General features: G+C 50.8%; 1 protein-coding gene across 5 annotated transcripts in view; it reads left to right on the top strand.

The window, feature by feature from the left end:
* The first annotated feature begins 674 nt into the window (after positions 1–674).
* RNF24 (ring finger protein 24) overlaps positions 675–20533 on the top strand; it is a 38250-nt gene continuing 18391 nt past the window's right edge. Inside the window, exons 1-2 of one of the 5 annotated variants that reach the window (XM_054065823.1) lie at positions 675–740; positions 10326–10408. The gene's annotated coding sequence lies outside the window, so the exon portion shown is untranslated. Of the gene's footprint in view, positions 741–2461; positions 2485–4317; positions 7827–7904; positions 8939–10325; positions 10409–20533 lie in introns of those variants that run through there. The other 4 variants (XM_054065821.1, XM_054065818.1, XM_054065819.1 and 1 more) reach the window with 4 other exon arrangements.

Raw genomic sequence — 20533 nt, 5'->3', positions numbered from 1 at the left:
ACCTCATGTCCCCACAGCCCTTGTCCCCAATCATGTCCCCACACCATCCGTCCCTACAGTCACCTCATGTCCCTGCTACATCATCCGTGTCCTCAGTGCCACTGTCCCTTCTGCCTCCATCTGTCCCCACAGCCACATCCCCACTTCCACCTCCTGTCCCCACAGTCACTTTATGTGTCCACTACATCATCCCTGTGTCCTCAGTGCCACATTGTCCCCACTGACACCTCCTGTCCCCAGTGTCACCTCCTGTTCCAACACCATATCCCAGTCCCCACTGCCACCTCCTGTCCCCACACCATCTCTCCATCTCTAAAGTCACGTAATGTCCTCGCTACATCATCCCTATGTCCACAGTGCCACTGCCCCCACTGCCACCTCTCGTCCCGTGTCACCTCCTGTCCCCACACCATCTCCTGCCACCACTGCCACCCCATGTCCCCACTACATCATCTCTGTGTCCCCAGTACTGTCCCCACTGCCACCTCCTGTCCCAAATACATCATCCCTGTAACCTCAGTGCCACTGCCCCCACACCACCACCTGTGTCCCCCCCCGCCATCCCCCTGTCCCCACACCACCACCTATACCCACTCCCCCCTCCCCCGGCGTGCGGCGCACGCGCAGCGGGGGGGGGCGGGGCCTGCTCCATCCGGGTCCTCCCTCACCACCAACCCACCCTCCCCCCCATCCCCGCCCGGCGCCGGGCAGTGCGGGCGGCGCGAGCCGGGGCGCGAGCGGTGAGTGGGGGGGGAATGAGGGGCGGGGCGGGAGCGGGGCGGGGGGGGCTGCGGGGGCCGTGAGACAGGGACAGGGACACCCTCCGTGAGCACCGCTCTGTGGGGCAGGAGCTTCTCTGTGGGGCAGGGACGCCTCCCTGTGCATTGCTCTGTGGGGCAGGAGCTTCAGTGTGGGGCAGGGACACCTCCCTGTGCATTGCTCTGTGGGGCAGGAGCTGCTGATTCACCACTCTGTGGGGCAGGAGCTTCTCTATGGGGCAGGGACACCTTCTTGTGCATTGCTCTGTGGGGCAGAGGCTGCACTGTGGGGCAGAGACACCCTCCTTGTACACTGCTCTGTGGGGCAGGAGCTTCTCTGTGGGGCAGGGACACCTTCTTGTGCATTGCTCTGTGGGGCAGAGGCTGCACTGTGGGGCAGGGGCTGCACTGTAGGGCAGAGATACCCTCCTTGTACACTGCTCTGTGGGGCAGGAACTTCTCTATGGGGCAGGGACACCTCCTTGTGCATTGCTCTGTGGGGCAGGAGCTTCAGTGTGGGGCAGAGACACCCTCCTTGTACACTGCCCTGTGGGGCAGGAGCTTCTCTATGGGGCAGGGACACCTCCTTGTGCATTGCACTGTGGGGCAGGGGCTGCACTGTGGGGCAGGGGCTGCACTGTGGGGCAGGGGCTGCACTGTGGGGCAGAGACACCCTCCTGGTTCACCACTCTGTGGGGCAAGAGCTTCTCTGTGGGGCAGGGACACCTCCTTGTGCATTGCTTTGTGGGGCAGGGGCTGTGCTGTGGGGCAGAGACACCCAACTTTTACACCACTCTGTGGGGCAGGGGCCTTCCTTGTGCATTGCTCTGTGGGGCAGGAGCTTCTCTGTGGGGCAGGGGCATCTCCCTGTGCATTGCTCTGTGGGTCACGGGCTGCTGATGCACCACTCTGTGGGGCAGAAGCTTCTCTGTGGCGCAGGGGCTCTCCCTGTGTGTTGCTCTGTGTGGTGGGGGCTCCTCTTTGGGGCAGAGTCCCCTCTTTTTGTGCACCACTCTGTGGGGCAGAGCTCCCCGCCCACCCGTTGAGCAGCACTCTGTGGGGCAGAGGCTGCCATAGGACATTGGGGTTGTCTTGGGCTGTGTCCTATAGGTTCCCCTCTTCCCCTCTCGTCAAGCTCTGTGGGACAGGCCCACTTCAGGGTGACCGGCCTGCCCCCTGGGCTGGCTACTAGCCCTGTGGGGTGCCATGAGGTCCCTGCTTGGGACCCACATCCCCACTTGTGGGGAAGAAAGGAGCAGCGGAGACTGGACCGTGGCCTGGGAACACATCACTCAGGAGTGACACAAAGGGAAAGGGGACACTGATGTGTCCCCACTCAACACCCATCCCGGCTGGACCCTCTGGAGCTCCTGGAGGTCCTACCCCACGCTCGGCTCGTGTCCCCTGATCCACCCTGTTCTCAGCAGCCCAAAGCTTGGAATCGGGCACGTTCCATGCTTTGCTTGGTGTCCCCTGGTCACCCCCATTCCCGGTAGCCAATAGCTTGGAATCAGGCACGTCCCGTCGCTTTCCTGGGGCCGAAACAGGACGTTGTGGGTTTCTTTGGCTTTAAAATCCCACCCAGCAACGTGAAAGGCTGCTTTTTGGAGTTGTACCGTGCTGACGTTCCGGCTGCACGGACACGTACGGAGCCCTCCCAGCATCCGCCACTTCCCCTGCGCTGGCAAGGGACGCGCACGAGTCCCACAGGACTGAAAACCCACTGGTAAAACTGCACCTCTTGGGGTTTTGGGGCGGTTTTGTTGAGTTTAACCTGTCTTTTGTTTAGCTTGGGCGTGCGGAGTGGAGCTTCTCCATGGGTCTGGTCACATCCTTCGGATGTGCCAGCGTCTGGCACACCTTTGGCAGGAGGGTTGGATGACATCTTGCTTTGGCATACTCCTCTGCTTTGATCTCGAGTTTCCTGCCATGTATAACGTGTTCGGCAACACGCGAACCCGGCTCCGCGCCTGTCGGGGAGGGTGATGTGGATGCCTCCTCATCCTGGCTGGCTCCTGCCGGCAGCTCCCAGCTTTCCTTTGTCTCGGCTGCCACCAGGATGGGCTCTGGAAGCCAGAGGATGCTCTGAACAAAGCACAAAAACCCCGCTGTCCCTTTGTTTCATGGGCTCATCTGATTTTAGGTGGCGTTCTGTGTGCCCGAGGAGATGAACTGACTCCTCATGTCTCGTGTTTTGTTTCTCTGGGTTATTTGGTGGGATGTAGTTTGCAGGGATTGCATTCTGGCTGCAGGCTGTGCCAGGAGGGATGCAGCGGCTTCCTAGAAACGGGACGAATTAGCCAGAGGTGTAACTGGAGCATCCCTGTGGTTGTCCTCTCATATCCTCCTGATGGAGCCTCTGGTGAGCACAGCCATGAGCTCTCATCACCGCACACTAAAATCTGGGTTCACCACCCCTTCTCCTTGTGTGGAGGAGGAGAAGATGTAAGTACAAGATCCTACACCAGGGTAAGGGTAATCCATGGTTTCAATCCAGGCTGGGGGACGATGTGATTGGGAGAGGTCCTGTGGAGAAGGACTTGAGGTGCTCAACATGAGCTGGCAACACCTGCTCATATCCCAGAAACCAACCATGTTCTGGGCTATATCAAAAGCAGCGTGGCCAGCAGGGCGAGGGAGGGGATTCTGCCCCTCTGCTCTGCTCTTGGGAGATCCCACCTGGAGTCCTGTGTCCATCTTTGGAATCCCCAACATAAGAAGGATATGGAACTGTTGGAACGGGTCCACAGGAGGCCACGAAGATGATGTGAAGGCTGGAGCACCTTTGCTGTGAGGCCAGACTGAGAGTTGGGGTTGTTCAGGCTGCAGAATAGAAGGCTTTGGGAAGACCTTAAAGCAGCTTCCAGTACCTGAAGGAGCTCCAGGGAAGCTGGGGAGGAATTTTTTACAAGGGCCTGGAGTGATAGGACAAGAGGAAATGTCTTTAAATAGGAAAGGGGGAAGATATAAGATTGGACATTGGGAAGAAATTCTTCACGATGAGGGTGGTGAGGCCCTGACCCAAGTTGTCCAGAGAAGTCGTGGCTGCCCCATCCCTGGAGGTGGCCAGGTTGGATGGGGCTTTGAGCAGCCTCATCCAGTGGGAAGTGTCCCTGCCCATGGCAGGAGGGGTGGAAATGGATGGGCTTTAAGGTCCCTTCCCACTCAGCCTGTTCTATGATTCTATGATAAGTCAGACCCTGGCTGGCACCACCCACTGCTGGCAGTGACTTTGGGGCCGTTGAGGGTGGCAGAAGGCAAATGAAACCCAGGTCCAGGCTCAGCCCTGACTGCTGTGGTGGCTGAAATAAGCCTTCTCATTTACACTTGACTTATGAGAAAGCAAAACACAAGGTTTGATGTGATTATTATTTTTTAGGTTCCTGTTGTTGTTTCAGTTCCCGTGGGTGTTCGGTTTGATAAGCGAGAGCGTAGCCTGAATTCACACGAACACTTCTTCTTTATGATGGGTATAAACAGAGCTGCCTCGAGCGCGTCCAACAGCCCCTGAACAAATGGGGTTGTTTGCTCTATCACTTTATTCATACAGGTGAGATGCTCCAGCTGATGCATCTGGAGTGCTGTGCCATCTGGAGCAAAGATTAAATACCAATTTGGCCTCCAGCCTGGAAAAAGAACAAGCCTTTGCCCCAGATAACTGGCCCCTGGCAGAAGAAATGCTTGGGGGCAATGTGGAGAGAACTCAAAATGCTCTAATTGAAGTATTTAGAACACACAAAAAAGAAGGGAAAAGAGTTCCTTCCAGCCCTGCATGCCAAAAGCAGCCAGGGGGGATGATGTGATCAGTTACCAGGTTGTGGGTCTGATGCCTGCATGTGAAGGTCCTGATCCTGAATGGGTGGTGGAGCTGCTCGAGGTGAGTGTGGTGGTGACCTCCTAGGTCTCCCAGTCTTGTTGTCAAAGGAAATTCCCTCCGCCACCTCTCGAAGCTCCACCAGACCATATGCTCGACTCAGGTTTGCTTGTTTTATCCTTACTGAGCCTGGTAAATGTTTATGTCAAGGCTGGCCCGCCAGCTAGGACCTTCCTTCTTAACCCTAGCTGGGTTTGAACACTCTTTGAGGTAATAGCATTGTCATTCGATCAAAGCTTGTCTCAGATTTTCAGGGACAAGATGTGGAGGTAGCTAGGATGTGGTGAGACCTCTTGCTTGTGCAGCCCTGGCTCCGGTCCACTCTCTTCCAAATATGGTTTGAGATGTCTGTGATAGACTAGTCATGAAGGCCACCTTGGTCAATATGCTCTGGATGTTGTGGGATCTGCCTGACCTTCGAATAAGAAAGTACATATGTGCCAAACAGGAAATAAGATGATGACCACTGATTGCTACTGCCATTCTTAGCCAGATGGTGATCCTGTCTGTATCCTGGAGGAGAGGTAGGGGTGGGCATCCCTACGTGATAGGGAAGAGGAGGTTGAGGATTATGCGTTGAGGAAGCAGCAGAGCTGCCAGGAGATTTTACTCAAGAAGTACTGATGTTTTCAGCTGGTCTCCTGGACAAAGTGATAAGATGTTGTGAGAACATCTGGCTTTTGCTGGAAGGGCTTTCATGTTTATGGGTCACCTCTCCATGTGTTCTCTCATGGCTCATCCCTGCCAGCAGCCTGGCTGTTGCCTCCACGTTGGCTGTATAGCAGAATACGTATTGTGTGTGATTAGCTGGCAGACATAAAACACCACTTGGATGTCGAAAAGGTGGAGAGAGGTACGGCTGGGCACACTCATCTCCTCCTGCTCCCACCACTGTGACCTGAAATTCTTCTGTGACAGCATTGCAGGACTTCGCACAGATGAAACAATTTCCTCTTCCACAGGGTCAAACTTCTGTTTTCTCACTCCGGGTAACTCCAGGCAACTCTGTCCCTCAAACCAGGGCAGGAGGTGTAGAGGCTTCTGGTGGTCTTCAACCACCCTTGAACCACCAGTGTCAAAGCATGAAGGGTGATTTTGGGGGGTTTGAAGCTTCCCCTGGTCTTCAGGTGTCTCAGTCTCAGCTGCAGTTGATGTTGCTGAGCTGGGTTTCCGTTTATTTTTGTTTCCTGCAATCATTCACTGTAAACCCAAGCATTGTTGACATAAGATAACGTCTACCTCACACAGACTTCCCTTACCCTGCACCTTCATAGCATTGTTGCCCTGAAGCTGCTCAGACTTCGCGTTGGGAGCGGCCGTCGTGCCCGCGTCCGTACACTGACTCACTGACAGTGCTTTAAAATGACATCAGCAATGATGCGATGCAGTGCTTATCTGCAAGATTGTTCGGTCGTTGCCTGATCCTGGTGCTACCACTTCCTTGGTTGAGAAATGCAGGTGATGCCTTTGAGGTGAGGATGCAAAAAACCCTGTGGTTTCATCAGTGAGGCAAGGAAGGGGCTTCTCCTCTCCTTTGCTCTCTTGGCGCCCTACATGGAGTCCTGTGTCCAGCTCTGTAATCCCCAACATAAGAAGAATACAGAACTGTTGGAACAGGTCCAGAGGAGGCCACACGGATGATGTGAGGGCTGGAGCACCTCTGCTATGAGGACAGGCTGAGAGAGTTGGGGTTGTTCAGCCTGAAGGAGAGAAAGCTCCAGGGAGACCTTAGAGCAGCTTCCAGTACCTGAAGGGGCTTCAGGAAAGGTGGGGAGGGGCTTTTTCAAAGGGCCTGGAGTGATAGGACAAGGGGGAATGGCTTTAAGTTGGAGGGGGGCAGATTTAGATTAGACATTAGGAGGAAATTCTTAGTGCTGAGTGTGGTGAGACACTGGCACAGGTCGCCCAGAGAAGTTGTGGCTGCTCCCTCCCTGGAGGTGTTCAAAGCCAAGGTGGATGGGACTTTGAGCAACCTGATGCAGTGGGAGGTTTCCCTGCCCATGGCAGGGCGTTGAAACTGGATGATCTTTAAGGTCCCTTCCTACCCAAACCATTCTATAGTTCGCAATAACAATGGGCAGACGTAAATTCGTGACCTAAGGAGCAGGAAAATCTCAACATCTTCTCTGTGGAGCATGATGGGTTGGAGCAGTACCTGGTTCCCCTCCGGGGATGCAGTGGTACCCAGTCACTCGCTGGGGATGGAGCTGCATTGGTTTTGGACGCTTCTCCGTCTTGGGAATGATGACCCAGGCTATCCGTGTTGTTTTTCTACCTGTTTGGCACATTGAATTTCCAACAAAGTGAAAGAAAGCAACCCAAACAGTTCCAGCCACGTGTCGAGGACTCCTGCGTTCTGTTAATGAGCTGATTATGGTGCCAGAAGGATGTTGATGAGAAGAAACGGCAGCCATCCAAGGCACCCCGAAAGGATGCCAGAAATAGCAGCGGTGGTGAGGATAGAGCGGTTATGAAGCTTCTGAGGTAGGAATGAGCAGTGGCAGGAGAGAAGACACACTTGGGGAGGATGGACAACCTCACAGCTCTGAGAGAAGGAAAAAGCTCCAATGCCGATGTGTGGATGGGTGGCAGGAGCCAGGTGCCAAAGCCCACGAGCCAAATTAGCCACAAGCAGCTGCCTTGGCGTAGCCGTGGCCTGTGAGGTCTCGGGTTGCTCCGACGCTGACGCTAAAACTGGATCAGCCTTTGGAAAAAGCAGGCAAGATGCCAAGAAGCAGGAGGAGGAGCGAAGGCAGGGCTGTGGGAAGCACAGGCAGGGAAGTCCTTCGTCCGCTCACTCTGCTCCAGCTCCAGGGCTGCGAATGCAAGAAGCAAGCAGGAATAACTTCCTCTGGTTTATTTCTTTTATCCCTGTGGAGGATTAATCTTGCCGCTAATACAGCTTTTAGCTTGCAAAGCACCTTAGAGGAAACCACACTAAGAGTGCGTTTGGAGGAGAGAAACTGAAAGTGCCGAGAGGGAGCAACCGCCTTCCTTATTTCAGCCATCGCATACGTGATCGCTCTCCCTGCCTGCAGATAACAGTGGTTTTCCCAGCTTCTTGCCTTGGAAGAGTATTTAAGGGAAACTATAGGAGCTCCAGGGACGTGCAGATTTCCATCCTGGGAATCCACAAGCATTGAGGCAGGAGATTTTCATCAGACCGTTTGAAGCCAGGAGGAGCAGCCTAGCAGGTAAGAAGGTGGGTGAAGCCAAATCACCCATCACAATTGCACGGGAGGGAGTATGGTCTCCCATCTGATGGCTTCCAACTCAAATAAATCCATCCAGGTGTCATGCCTGCCCTTGACCAGGCTCTTCATGCCTGCAGCCTGCACATAGTTAAATTGTCCGTGTTCCGTAAGGATCAAATTAAACTTCTCCCCACACAGAACTTTGTCGCAAGCAGGCAAATACTTTGTGGTGCTTTAAACGCTCTTGTTTCTCTGTTGTTCTGAATCAAAACCCATCACCAGGCTGGGCTTCTCCCAGAGTGATTTCCTGGCTTGTGGGTTACAAACGCAGTTGTGGGGTTGGTTTTTGCTTCTGCTTTTTAGCTTAGAAGTGCCAGATTAAGCCCCAGCATCTTGGTCTCTTGGCGTCTGAAATAATAGATGAGGCTTTTGGAGACTCTGGCAGTGGTGGCCATCCCAGGTGGGGCTGGACTGTGTGGCATTCGGTGGGTTAGTGGCTGAATAAATAGGATAATCTCATCCGAGAGCTGGCTGGAGCCCATCTGCTGGCGCTTGTGCAGGTCGGGTGTCTGTCAGCTGAGTCCTCCACTCTGCTCTTGCTTTGTATTCACACCAAGAAAAAAAACCCACGTTGCACTGAGCGTCGTTTGGGGTGGCACTTTGGGCGTAAAAGCAGGAAAAATTGATCATTCCCTCGGCTGCAGCTTTGTCTGGTGGGTGCTGAGTTGTCGTATCCTCCTAACTGCACTCAGGGCTTCCCTCTTGTGTCTTCCCCGCTTTGCATGTCCCGCAGCATCGACATCGTCCCCCCTTGCTCTGCCCTGCACCGTCATCGTCGTCATCCCCCCTTGCGTGTCCTGCAGCGTTGGCATCGTTCCCCCTCACATGTCCTGGGGCATCGTCATCGTCCCCCCTTGCTCTGTCCTGCAGCATCGTTGTTGTCCCCTCTCGTTCTGTCGTGCAGTGTCATCGTTGTCCCCCCTCGCGTGTCCTGCAGCGTCGTCGTCCCCTCTCGCGTCTGCTGAAGGATCCCACCCTGCATCTGCCGTTAATGCAGCAGGAGGAACGGGTCAGGCTGGTGACAGCAAAGGGCTGGGATATGTTGCAGCCAGGTGAGAGGGATCAGGCTGGAAACCTGACTCTGGAGGAGCCTTGGATGCTAAAGCTGGAAGCAGGAGTGTTGCAGAGAGTTAGGAGTTGGGCTGCATGAGGATGACGAGTGTTTTCCTAAAGCCAAGAGAACATTTTTTTGTGCCTAAGGAGAAAAATAACTGGTATCCCATTAAAATGGGCTGGAGGAGAGGGATCCTGCTGCTGTCCCATCAAGCAACTCTGAGAGAAGGATTTTTAAGACCAGCCCTGATGAGATAGACTCCTGGCTTAAGCTGAGGCCGAAACTTCAGTCTCTTTCACTTTCTTTTTTGGATGGAATTCAAGAGGAAAGAGATAGACGTTAACAAAAGTTTGCTTTCTAACAAAAGTGGCTTTCCCTCCCAAAAGGATTGCCTGAGTCCTTTTTGCCTGAAGCCTCCTGTAGGTTTTGATTAATTAATGTTTTTGTTTTTAATTCATTAATACTATTAATGGCTCTCCTAAGAGCCAGAACATAAAACTTAGGAAGACAACTGTGGTTTGTATCAAAAACCAGGTTGCACGTTGCCTGCTTCATCTAAATCACATAATTTATTCTTTATTATAAGTTATTCATGGCAAGCAGGTGCTGGACTGTTTATATGAGAACGCTGTGTTCCATTTTTCCACCTTAATAATGCGAGTCCTTGCTGCAAGGTTTTGTGGATGAAGGATCCTGCAAAGCAGAAGAAGGTTTTGTGTGGATGATCCAATTTGCTGCTTAGAAGTTCACTCTTTCCCCCCTTACTATTAAAATTTTCCTTACCCAATGCAGAACAAGTCAGGGGGGTTGAGGGCGGTTGATTTTTTTTTTAGCCAGAGCATCATACTTTTAAGAGGTAGACCCAAAAAGATGCTCACCCAGGATGGGACGCTGCCTTTCAGCCGCAGCTGGGCGAGCTGGCTGGGCTTGCCTTGAATGCCAACACCACTCCAGCCAACTCTGGTGGGAAATTTTCCTTTTCCACCCCAAAACCAGCCCCGATGAGGATTTCTCAGCGAGGACTCACTTTGTGGTAGCCGTCTCCATGAGCTGCTCTCCGCTTTTGTTTACATCTGGTCAAAAACTTCTTAAATTTACTGGCAAGGGAGTAATTCTAATCCTTTTCAATGAGATCAACGGATTAGTGTCTCAGATGCTTATAAAATTGCGAGGATTAGCTCAGCCTCACCCCCCCTTTTTGCTCTGTGACGCGTAATGTCATTGCCGTGTTTTGAAAAGGAATCTCTGTGCTGTTTCTAAGAACTGAACAAATTTATAGGAGTCTTTACGAATCAAAGCATTTAAAAACAACATCTTCATCCTCTCCTTTGCTCGCTCTGGCTTTTTTTGCAATATAAGGGTTGGTTTTCTTCTTTTTTTTCCAGCGTCCCTGGCAGCAAACCACGATCGCCGTACAGCAGATAACGTTGATTTTGCGTGGCTTGGCTGCGTTGCAGCGCCCGTTCGGGTAAGTAGGGAGCTGACCTGAAAGCTTTTCTTGATAGAGACTTGAAAAACCACACATTTTAATGAACAGATCCTGAAAAGTGTGTTGTTTCTTGAGGTTGGCCGTTATTGCAAAAGATCTGGACCACAGGTCAAAAGAAGCATGGGCAGCAGGGCAAGGGAGCAGATTCTCCTCCTCTATTGCACTCTCACGAGACTCCACCTGGGGTCCTGTGTCCAGTTCTGGAATCACAAACATAAGAAGGAGATGGAACCTTTGGAACAGGTCTAGAGGAGGCCACAAAGGTGATGTGAGGACTGGAGCACCTCTGCTATGAGGACAGGCTGAGAGAGTTGGGGTTGTTCAGCCTGGAGAAGAGAATGTTCTGTGAAGACCTTAGGGGAGCCTTCCAGTACCTGAAGGGGCTCCAGGAAAGCTGGGAAGGGACTTTTTACAATGGCCTGGAGTGATGGGATGAGGGGGAATGGCTGTTAAGTTGGAACGGGGAAGATTTAGATTAGACATTAGGAAGAAATTCTTCATGATGGAGGTGGTGAGGCCCTGGCACAGGTTGCCCAGGAAAGTCTGGGCTGCCCCATCCCTGGAGGTGTTCAGGGCCGGGTTGGATGGGGCTTTGAGCAACCTCATCCAGTGGGAGGTGTCCCTGCCCATGGCAGGGAGTTTGGAATTGAATGGTCTTTAAGGTCCTTTCCAACCCAAACTATTGTATGATTCAGGCTTTTGTGGTCCATCCTTGGAGACGAATGGTGGGTTTGGATCAGTGGGAAGTTCTCATCCTGGCTTTCAGGAGCAATGGGAGCAGGGCGAAACTCCACACCCCACCTTCCCGCATCCTCTTAATTACAACCTGCGCTTTCATTAGGACATGATCTCAGCTCACAAGGAAAACCACTCATGGAGCTGACACGGAGGAAGGTTTAGTTCAAACCCTGTTGCTCTGCCTCTTTTTGCAGCATCACCCCACGCCTTTCCCTGCAGGGTGTTCTTTAAATACCTTTTCTCCCGGGTCGGTGGCTGCATGGCCGCTTGACCTGTGTGAGCAAGGCAATCCCGAACTGCCGAGTGCTAGGAGCTCCAAGCCAGGAATTTCTGGCCCCAAACCAATATACTTTCTCAGGCAAGCTTTTAAATATATACAAAGGCAAGCTCATAATTTCCACTATACTAATGAGGCCGCGGCGGTTTCATTGAAATGTGCCAATAGCCGCCGCGGTGGTATTTTAGCAGCCTAGTCCTGTGAATCCAAATGTGATTTAACATGGCAGCCCCTGCAGAGCAGAGGAAAACTGGCTTCTTCTACTGAATTTCAATGATGCTTGTCAGGAGCACTACCTGAAAATCCAAGCGGCCCTGGGACCTGTCCTTGTGTTTTGTCTTGTTGTGGGTTTTCCCCTTAAATGCCACTTTTTTTGGGGTAGACAGGGAAGTGTAGGAATGGGTTGAAAGAGGGATAATGCTGTTTGAGGAGGGGAAAGTCTTGGTTTGAAAGACTGGTTTTGAAAGATCACTGAATCATAGAATGGTTTGGGTTGGAAGGGACTTTAAAAATTATCCAGTTCCAACCCTGCTGCCATGGGCTGGCTGGTGCGAGGCAGTGATTTAATAACCAGACTTGCTGGAAGCATCTTTAACTTGTAGTAAAAGCGGAAGGCAAGGGCTCCCAGGCATCATGTGCTCCCTTGACCTTTAAAGAGACATTCGAGGCAGCCTGCCCGCTTGTTGCTAAGCCGACTCGTTAATGCTGCTCATATATTTTGCCTTCTAGTAGGCGATTCAGCGCCTGGGAATTTGTAAAGGTCTGACAGTGAACTCTTCCGTGCCTGAAAGTCGTGTTGGGGTTTATCTTTGCTGCCCGTGGAGGCCACAGTAGCCTTGAGAGAGCTGGAAAATGTTTAGCAGGTTGCAAGGCAAATGCAAACTTCAAGTAACTGAAAAGTTGTTTGGCCTTTTCTAAGTCACTCCTTCAGCAGCAGCACACCTCAAAACTTGGGAGTTTGTTTAGTTAGGGCTCAATTTATGAGAAACACATGTAAAAAGCAGTGTCCTTGAGCAACCTCAAGAAGGGATGCAAGTAGCTAATGCAGAAAATTCATGCATGCCTATCCATCATCCCCTGTTAGAAAGGGTCCAGAGGGGGCTGCAGAGATGATCCAAGGGCTGGAGCACCTCTGCTATGAGGCCAGGCTGAGAGAGTTGGGGTTGTTCAGCCTGGAGAAGAGAAGGCTCTGCGAAGACCTTAGAGGAGCCTTCCAGTACCTGAAGGGGCTCCAGGAAAGCTGGGGAGGGACTGTTTACAATGTCCTGGAGTGATGGAATGAGAGGGAATGGCTTTAAATTGGAAGGGGGAAGATTTAGATTAGATATTAGGATGAAATTAATGCAACCATAGAATGGTTTGGGTAGGAAGGGACCTTAAAGATCATCTGGTTCCAACCCCCCTGCCATGGGCAGGGACGCTTCCCACTGGATGAGGTTGCCCAAAGCCCCATCCAATCTGGCCTTGAACACCTCCAGGGAGGGGGCAGCCACAACTTCCATGGACAGTCAGTGCTTTACCACCGTCAAGAAGAATTTCCTCCTATTGCCTAGTCTAAATCTTTCCCTCTCCAACTTACACCCATTCCCCCTCATCCCATCACTCCTGCCTTTGTAAAAAGTCCCTCCCCAGATTTCTTGTAGACCCTTCAGGTACTGGAAGGTCCCTCTTAAGTTCTCCCTGGAGCCTTCTCTTCTCTGGGCTGAACAACTCCAACTCTCAGCCTGTCCTCATAGCGGAGGTGCTCCAGCCTTCGCATCATCTTTGTGGCCTCCTCTGGACCCCTTCCAACAGTTCCGTGTCCTTCCCATATTGAGGATTCCAGAACTGGACAGGGGACTTCAGGTGGGGTCTCAGGAGAATGGAGTGGAGGAGGAAAATCACCCAATTTGGGCCAGGAGAAGGGTGGGATGACTACGCAGCTCAGTTTTCTGTATTAGGAAAACCAGCAAATTGCAGTGACGTGGCATCAGTGTAAATTCCCAGCAGGCTGAGCTTTGAGTTTGTTTGGGTTTTCCTGGAGGCTTTTTAATGCTGTCAGCAGCTTAAAATACAAAGCTTGCAGAATTGCGTGGGCTCTGGGGGTCGGTTCCTCCCTTGGATTTGTGTTCGTGATTCTGTTTCTGGTATCCAGATACCAAGTTTTTCGCTCCTTTGTATCCATTTACCTCTCCTCCTTAATTTTTACCACAAATATAATTGTTGCAATTAAAAGAGTCTGCAGAGAACATTCCTGAGGATTGAAATCCAGGATCCAGGAGGAGACGGCAGCAGCATAAAGAGGAATTCTTCCCTCTCTGGCCTCATGCTGCTTTTCCACCGCGAGGCTTTACAGCCATCTGGATCCCCTTTCAGATTATGTCCCAGAAAAAAAAATCCATAACCTAGCAACCTTATTTAGTGTAAACGAGAGCATTATGCCTTCCTGCATCCCAAATTGTGCTTGGCTCCTCTGAGTGCTTTTATAGGATGGCTGCTAGCAGCTGCGATTCCCAGCACAGGGTGCCCACCTCCAGGAGGATTTTGTAGGGATTATTGATCGCTGGATGGTGCACTGATTTCCCCCCCCCCCCCCCCCCCCCCCCCCATTAAAGAGCCTAGGAAACAGAGGGAAAAGGGTTTCAGGAGGTCATTTAGTCCATCTGCTTCTTGGTATAAAGGAGCAGAGAAGGCTGGTGGCTCTTCTGCTCTGCAGAAAGCGATTTGCTTTTGTTTAGCCTGGAGATGCCTTGATCAAAGTGAGATTTTTCTTCCAGATGTGATTTTTTTCGGGAGCCCCCGTTGCTTCCCCTGGCTGTTGGTGTCATCACCCAGGAATGTGCAAATTCCCCAGAGGGTTTAGCATCAACTCCTCTGGTCTGGCCCTTCAGTGGCATAGGCTGAGCTTTTCTTGAGGGGTTTCTGATCTGCTTTCCCTGTTACTTGGGGAAAATGCTGCAAATGAGGAGAAGCTGGTCTGTCCTTCCAAGCAGCAAGTGATAGGATGAGAGGAAATGGCCTGAAGTTCTTCTAGGGGAGGTTTAGATTGTTTTTTGGTAAAAATGTCTTCACAGAAAGGGTTGTCGAGCATTGGAAGGGGCTGCCCACGGTAGTGGTGGACTCCCCATGCCCAGAGGGGTTCAAAAAAATCTGTATGTGGCACTTCAGGACATGGTTTAGTAGGCACGGTGGTGTTGGGCTGACAGCTGGACTGGATGATTTCAGAGGTCTTTTCCAACCTTAACAATTATATGATTTTAAGCAGCTGCAAACAACGGGAAGATTATTTCCCAGGGGCAGAGGGCTGCAATGTGTGGTGTGAAGCTGCCCACTCTACGGTGGTGCTTGACTGCAGCCCTGACTTTCAGTGCTTTGCTGTGTCTAAAATGCTCCTGGTTTTAATTACATACCTGTTGTTAATTTTTTTAGCACCAGAGCTAAATGACACAGGGTGATGCTGCTCCTCTGAGTGCCATGGGAGCAGGCAGGAGTGGAGGCAGGGATGGGGCGATGTGGTCATATCACTATGACCCTGCGTTCTGTTTTCATTGCCGTGAGCAGGAACAGGGCTGGGGGCAGGAGGAGGCAGCGGTGCATCCTTTCCCACCGTGCTTCCGGGAGGAAGAGTGAGCTCAGTGGCTCATGACGTTAGTTCCAGGATGGAGCCGAATGCCAGGAAAAGGGGGAAAAAAAGTAGTAAAAAATCCCCAGGGCCAAAGGGAAAAAATTCCTGAAGTGTTATTTCACGTGGAGAAGCAAAATGAGCTGTACTCAGGCAGCTTGTATGCGCCTTTCGGAGCGAGAAGCTGCCGACTTCGCCTCAAACTTTCCTGATAAGTGATTTCCATTTCTCATTTCTCCGATGAGAGCCCAGGCAAGGCTCTCCTCCAAACTCTGCTTCCGCTCTCCTGCAGACAAGATTAAAAAGCGCTATTGATTTTTTTTTTTCTCTATTTATTTTTGTTTGGTTTTTTTTCCTGGAACTTATGAAATCAGCCCTAAGCAAACCTCTGGTTTGCTTTCCTGATGGCATTGGGCGAGAGTACTTGACTTTAAACTCAGCAATGGGAGCTGCAGTTGACCTATTTTCTACCCGTTTCTCTGCCAACAGTAGCGAAAACACTTTCACGTGTAAAGGTGCTCTTCGATATTAAGGTCATGGGATCATTTCTCTGTTAAACTGTCCAGAATCAAAAGTGCTTGCTGAAAGGTTGCCGAGTATTTCTTTCGTTATAAAGCCGTTTCTCTTTTTTCCAGTGCTTTGTCACATTGTCCCATGACTCTCTTGGTGTCCCCCTGCCCAAAGGCAATGGAGAGGGTTAAGGTTCTGGGCTTGGAGTCAGCAAGCCAGGGAACGCAGCCAGGAAACTTCCTGATTCCAGTTCAAAAAAGGCATCGGGTTCGCTCTCAGGGCAAAGGGATCAAAGATTTGAAGAGGTTCTTGGTTGGAGGTCAGTTTGATTATTCAGGCACACAACAAAAATCCCCCGCTGTCCCCAAGAACTGCACGCAGCTGAAATGGGTAAAATAAACAAGTTTTGTTCTATTCGATGCCCAGAAGTTTCATCTGTTCCCCAGACGCAGCGCAGCATCGCTCTGGGCAAGCTTTGCTAGATCTCTCCGTGGAGTCTGCTCTGCAGTGTCAGGGAGCAGAGGAGCTGTCAGGATGCTCTCCATTCCCAGTGCGCTCTGCCGTGTGCTTATTAATTTCTCTAATCAGTAATGCTGCCAAGCCCTGCACCGTCGTTCATGCTTCTCCTCTGCAAACTGACGAAGTTTTGCAGTGCAGGACATGGGTCCGGTTGGATGCTCGAAGCCAGTGCTGGATGCAGCCAGGCTGCGTTCTGACACCATCCCTGTAGTAGCATCATAGCTCTACTAAAACCACAGCATGTCAAGATGTTTTTTCCCTGCTCTCCATCCCGCTGTCCCCCATTTTTGGATGACAAAGGACATCACTCCCAGCTGGAGCAACATTATGTTTCCCCCAGCTCCATCCAAGGTGAAGGCGATGCAGCTGCAGGGCATCTCAGCCTCTCTCAGTGCTGGTGTCGGATGCTGGCTCAGGCGCTGCTTGCAGTTTTCCCACTGCCACGCTGCAGATCCCTGTGCTGGACCAGTTGCAGAGGTGGAGCTAATGGGAATTCCTTCCAGCTGCTTGAGGTCAGGGCTTTGCTTTCGTTTTGGGGTTCACAAGGTTTGCCTGCAAGTTAAAAGTGGGCATCTCTTGCTGCTGCTTTTTAAATTCCTTGAAATGTACCTATATATTTAAAAAATTCATTATTCATAGTCATTCAATAACCTTTATGTTGAGAGAAGCCCTGTGGAGAAGGACTCGGGGCTGCTGGTTGATGTTGAGCTTCTCATGAGCTGACAAGGTGCACTTGCAGCCCACAAGGCCAACCGTGTCCTAGGCTGCATCCAAAGCAGCATGGCCAGCAGGGTGAGGGAAGGGGATCTGTCCCTCTTCTCTGCTCTTATGAGACCCTACCTGGAGTCCTGTGTCCAATTTTGGAATTCCCAGTATAAGAAGGATGTGGAACTGTTGGAACGAGTCCACAGGAGGCCACGGAGATGGTATGAGGGCTGGAGCACCTCTGCTATGAGGACAGGCTGAGAGAGTTGGGGTTGTTCAGCCTGGAGAAAAGAAGGCTTCAGGGAGAACTTAGAGTGACCTTCCAGTACCTGAAGGGGCTCCAGGAAAGCTGGGGAGGGACTTTTTACAAAGGCATGGAGTAACAGGATGAGGGGTAATAGCTGTAAGTTGGAGAGGAAAAGATTTAGATTAGACATTAGGAGGAAATTCTTGATGGTGAGGGTGGTGAGGAACACTGGCACAGGTTGCCCAAGGAAGCTGTGGCTGCCCCATCCCTGGAGGTGTTCAGGGCCAGGTTAGATGGGGCCTTGAGCAGCTTGGTCTGGTGGGAGGTGTCTCTGCCCATGGCAGGGGCTTTGGAACTGGATGATCTTTAAGGTCCTTTCCAACCCAAACCATTCTATGATTTATTGCACAGAAGAAGACCTCACTTCACAATACAGCTTGGGCTATTTTGCAAAGGTCTTGTATGCTGCTCACAGTTTAACTCCCAACTGAGTTCATAACCGTTTGGGTTGAACCTGTATAAATCTTCTTTGTGGACTTGCGTCACGCCTTTGAAACTCAAGACGCTGTTCGCTCCCGCTTGAAATCTTTCCCATCGATAAAATATTTCAACTTGGACTTCTGCCACAGCTTTGCATTTTCTTTTCCTTGAGACTCGTGGTTTCGATTGGGCGACAGGAACCTGCTTGTGTCTGGGTTTGTGGAGTTTCTAAAGCTCAATATTGCCTGGAGATGGGTTGGCTTCACCAGCTTGGCTGATGGGATGTGCAGGGGCTCAGCTCCATCCAGCGCTCACAGTTCATGGTTCAGGAGGTTCAAAGCAGCCTAGGTTTGATTTGAATCCCCCTGGAAGAAATTGTTAATCTCAAAAATGTCAGGTAAATGCCTTTGAAAATGGGTTTTTATTTAGGGTTTTATTATTTTACTTTTATTTATGACAGCAGAGGCAGAAACCACCCCCACACCTCAGCACATGGACTAAATTTAGCTGTGGTGCATGGTGCTCGTGCGGCCCCTTTATCCACTGGTGTTATAAATAAGTAACTATGAAATAAATAAATGAAGCTCCCTTGAATAAGTAAAACCCAGAGAAGGGGCTCACAGTTCAAATCCACGCGGCAAAGCAGCAAGAACGAAAAAGGTTGCAGCTTCCAGCCCATGAATGATGCTCATGGCATCACCTAGAGCCACATCCCCAGCCTTGGGGACCGGGGCTGTCCTCCCTCACTCCCCTCCTCCCTGCCTCAGTTTCTCTGCTGGGGAGAAGATAATTGCCTCCTTATGAATCCCTTTGAGATCTGATGAAAGCTGTGGGTAAGAGGTTGGCCCCACTTATTAAGCGCATTAAGTGCTTGCTATGATTACAACAGGGATTAATTTGGCCAGGTGGCTTATTTAGGTTTGCCTTTAACAGCCCAATGTGTAATCAAAGCGCTGTGAAGCGGGCAAGTTAGTGCTGACCTGTAACACTTCACTTCCTGACAGGCCATTAACCATCACCTGGCTTTTAATTAAAGCTCGGTTTTGTAGTCCTCGAAGAAACGAGGATGTGCTTGGCTCCGTGTTGCTGATTCACTGGCGGGTGTAGCGAGGGAGGAGGCGTGGAGCTCGGGTCACTCCTCTTTGCGGCATCGCCATTCCCGTCTCTCTCTGCATCCCCACAAATGGCCCCATCACGAGGACGCTGCCAGTCCTTTTTAATTTTGCAAGCTTGTGTATTGTTAAATAAATACCTTCCAGTTCCCTCTGTGCTGCAGCCTGGGAAAATCAGATTCTCTCTCCTTTACTTTTGTTGAAGGTGTTTGCAATACATTATTCATACAATATATTGAAGTATAAAATACTTCAGTATATATTGCAAAGAAATATGCATATGCATATATATTTATTTATTTATTTTTATGTGCACGTTTAAGATTTTCCTCTAGCCAGGCTTTAGGACTCCGGGGGACCTGGGGTTGTTTAGTCTGGAGAAGCAAGGTGGTTGATGGTCTCTTCTCTCAAGTAACAAGTGGTAGGATGAAAGGAAACGGCCTCAAGTTGTACCAGAGGTGGTTTAGGTTGGATATTAGGAAAAATATCTTTGTTGAAGGAGTGGTGAAGCATTGGAAGAAGCTGCCCAGGGAAGTGGTGGAGTCCCCATCCCCGAAAGGGACTTCATTACATGGTTAAGTAGGCACAGTGGTTGGGTGGACATTTAGATTTTAAATGGTTTTTAGAGGCATTTTCCAACCGTAACGATTCTATGATTTTGTTCTGTGACTCCCATAGCACTTCCTTAGTTCAGAGCTTTTTCTTCCCACTTTTTCTCCAGGTTTATCTTTTGTTAGCAAACTGATCTCTTCTCTCTTGAGCACTGTTGAGTGGCAGGCAGCCTTCTTGGCCCTCAGTTTTCCTGGTCCTCTTCCCGCGATTTCATGCTCTGTGAGTATGTGCAGACCCGATGGACCCAGTCACAGTCTGAGACCTCAAGGAAAAGGGGCATCAGGCAAGTGCCTGCTTGGATTCCCCACTGCTTTGTCCCTGCTGTCACAGCAGGTTCATTTTTCAGGTGAAGAGCAAGACAGCATCTTCCTTCCAAGTAACCTCACACTGCATAGAGGGTCTCATCCAGCCTGGGGAAAATCTTCTGCCAAGTACCAAATGATAGGACGAGAGGAAATGGCCTCAGGTTGCACCAGGGGAGGTTTAGATTGGATATTAGGAAAAGTGTCTTTAATGCAAGAGCGGTGAAGCACTGGAAGAAGCTCCACCTCACTGGAGCAGTGAAGCCCAGGGCAGTGGTAGAGTCTCCATCCCTGGAGGTGTTCAAAAAACACGTACACGTGGCACTTCGGGAGGTGGCTTAGTAGGTACAGTGGTGTTGGGCTAGTGTTTGGACTAGATGATCTTAGAGGTCTTTTCTAATGTTTATGATTCTATGAAATCCTCCCTTCTGCAGGGTTTCTGTGGCACCAAGCCACTTTCCTCCATGCACCTCGTCTTCCCTATCCCAAGGGTGATGGGTGCTCTAGGAAGGGACATCTGCCTGCCTCGAAATGCTTCGCCCAGCAAGAAAGCAACAGGGAGGCTTTTGTTCTGCACCAGAAACTTTTCATCCTTCTTTATGGCTCTTTTTTTATTTCTTTTGGCTGTGCTCTGACAAATCTGAAGCAGATTAAAATACAGTTCCTCCCCCTCCACTCCCCATAAAAAAAAAAAACCCCAAAACCAACCCCAATGCTTAGCTGCTTAAAATCATCAGATTTCAGTGAAGTCTTTTAAAGTTAACAGTTTCCTGGATCCTGTGCAGGCAAACTTATTTTTTCCCTCTAACCTCTATGATTTTTGCTGTAACGTTTCTCAGCTGTTGCAGCAGGAAGGAGGGAGGACCAAGGTAGCTCCAATGTGGAGAACATTATTTCACATAGGGCTTGGATGAATCTGGTGTGGAACTCGCTGGACTTGCACAGCAGGGAGACAAAGAGTTGTCCCTGGGAGGCTGAGTCCTGGTGGTATGGCTGGCAGG

Source organism: Cuculus canorus, chromosome 4 (assembly GCF_017976375.1).
Source record: "Cuculus canorus isolate bCucCan1 chromosome 4, bCucCan1.pri, whole genome shotgun sequence".
Lineage (NCBI taxonomy): Eukaryota > Metazoa > Chordata > Aves > Cuculiformes > Cuculidae > Cuculus > Cuculus canorus.
The sequence above is the reverse complement of the archived record's forward strand: the minus strand, read 5'-3'. Positions and strand labels throughout refer to the sequence as shown.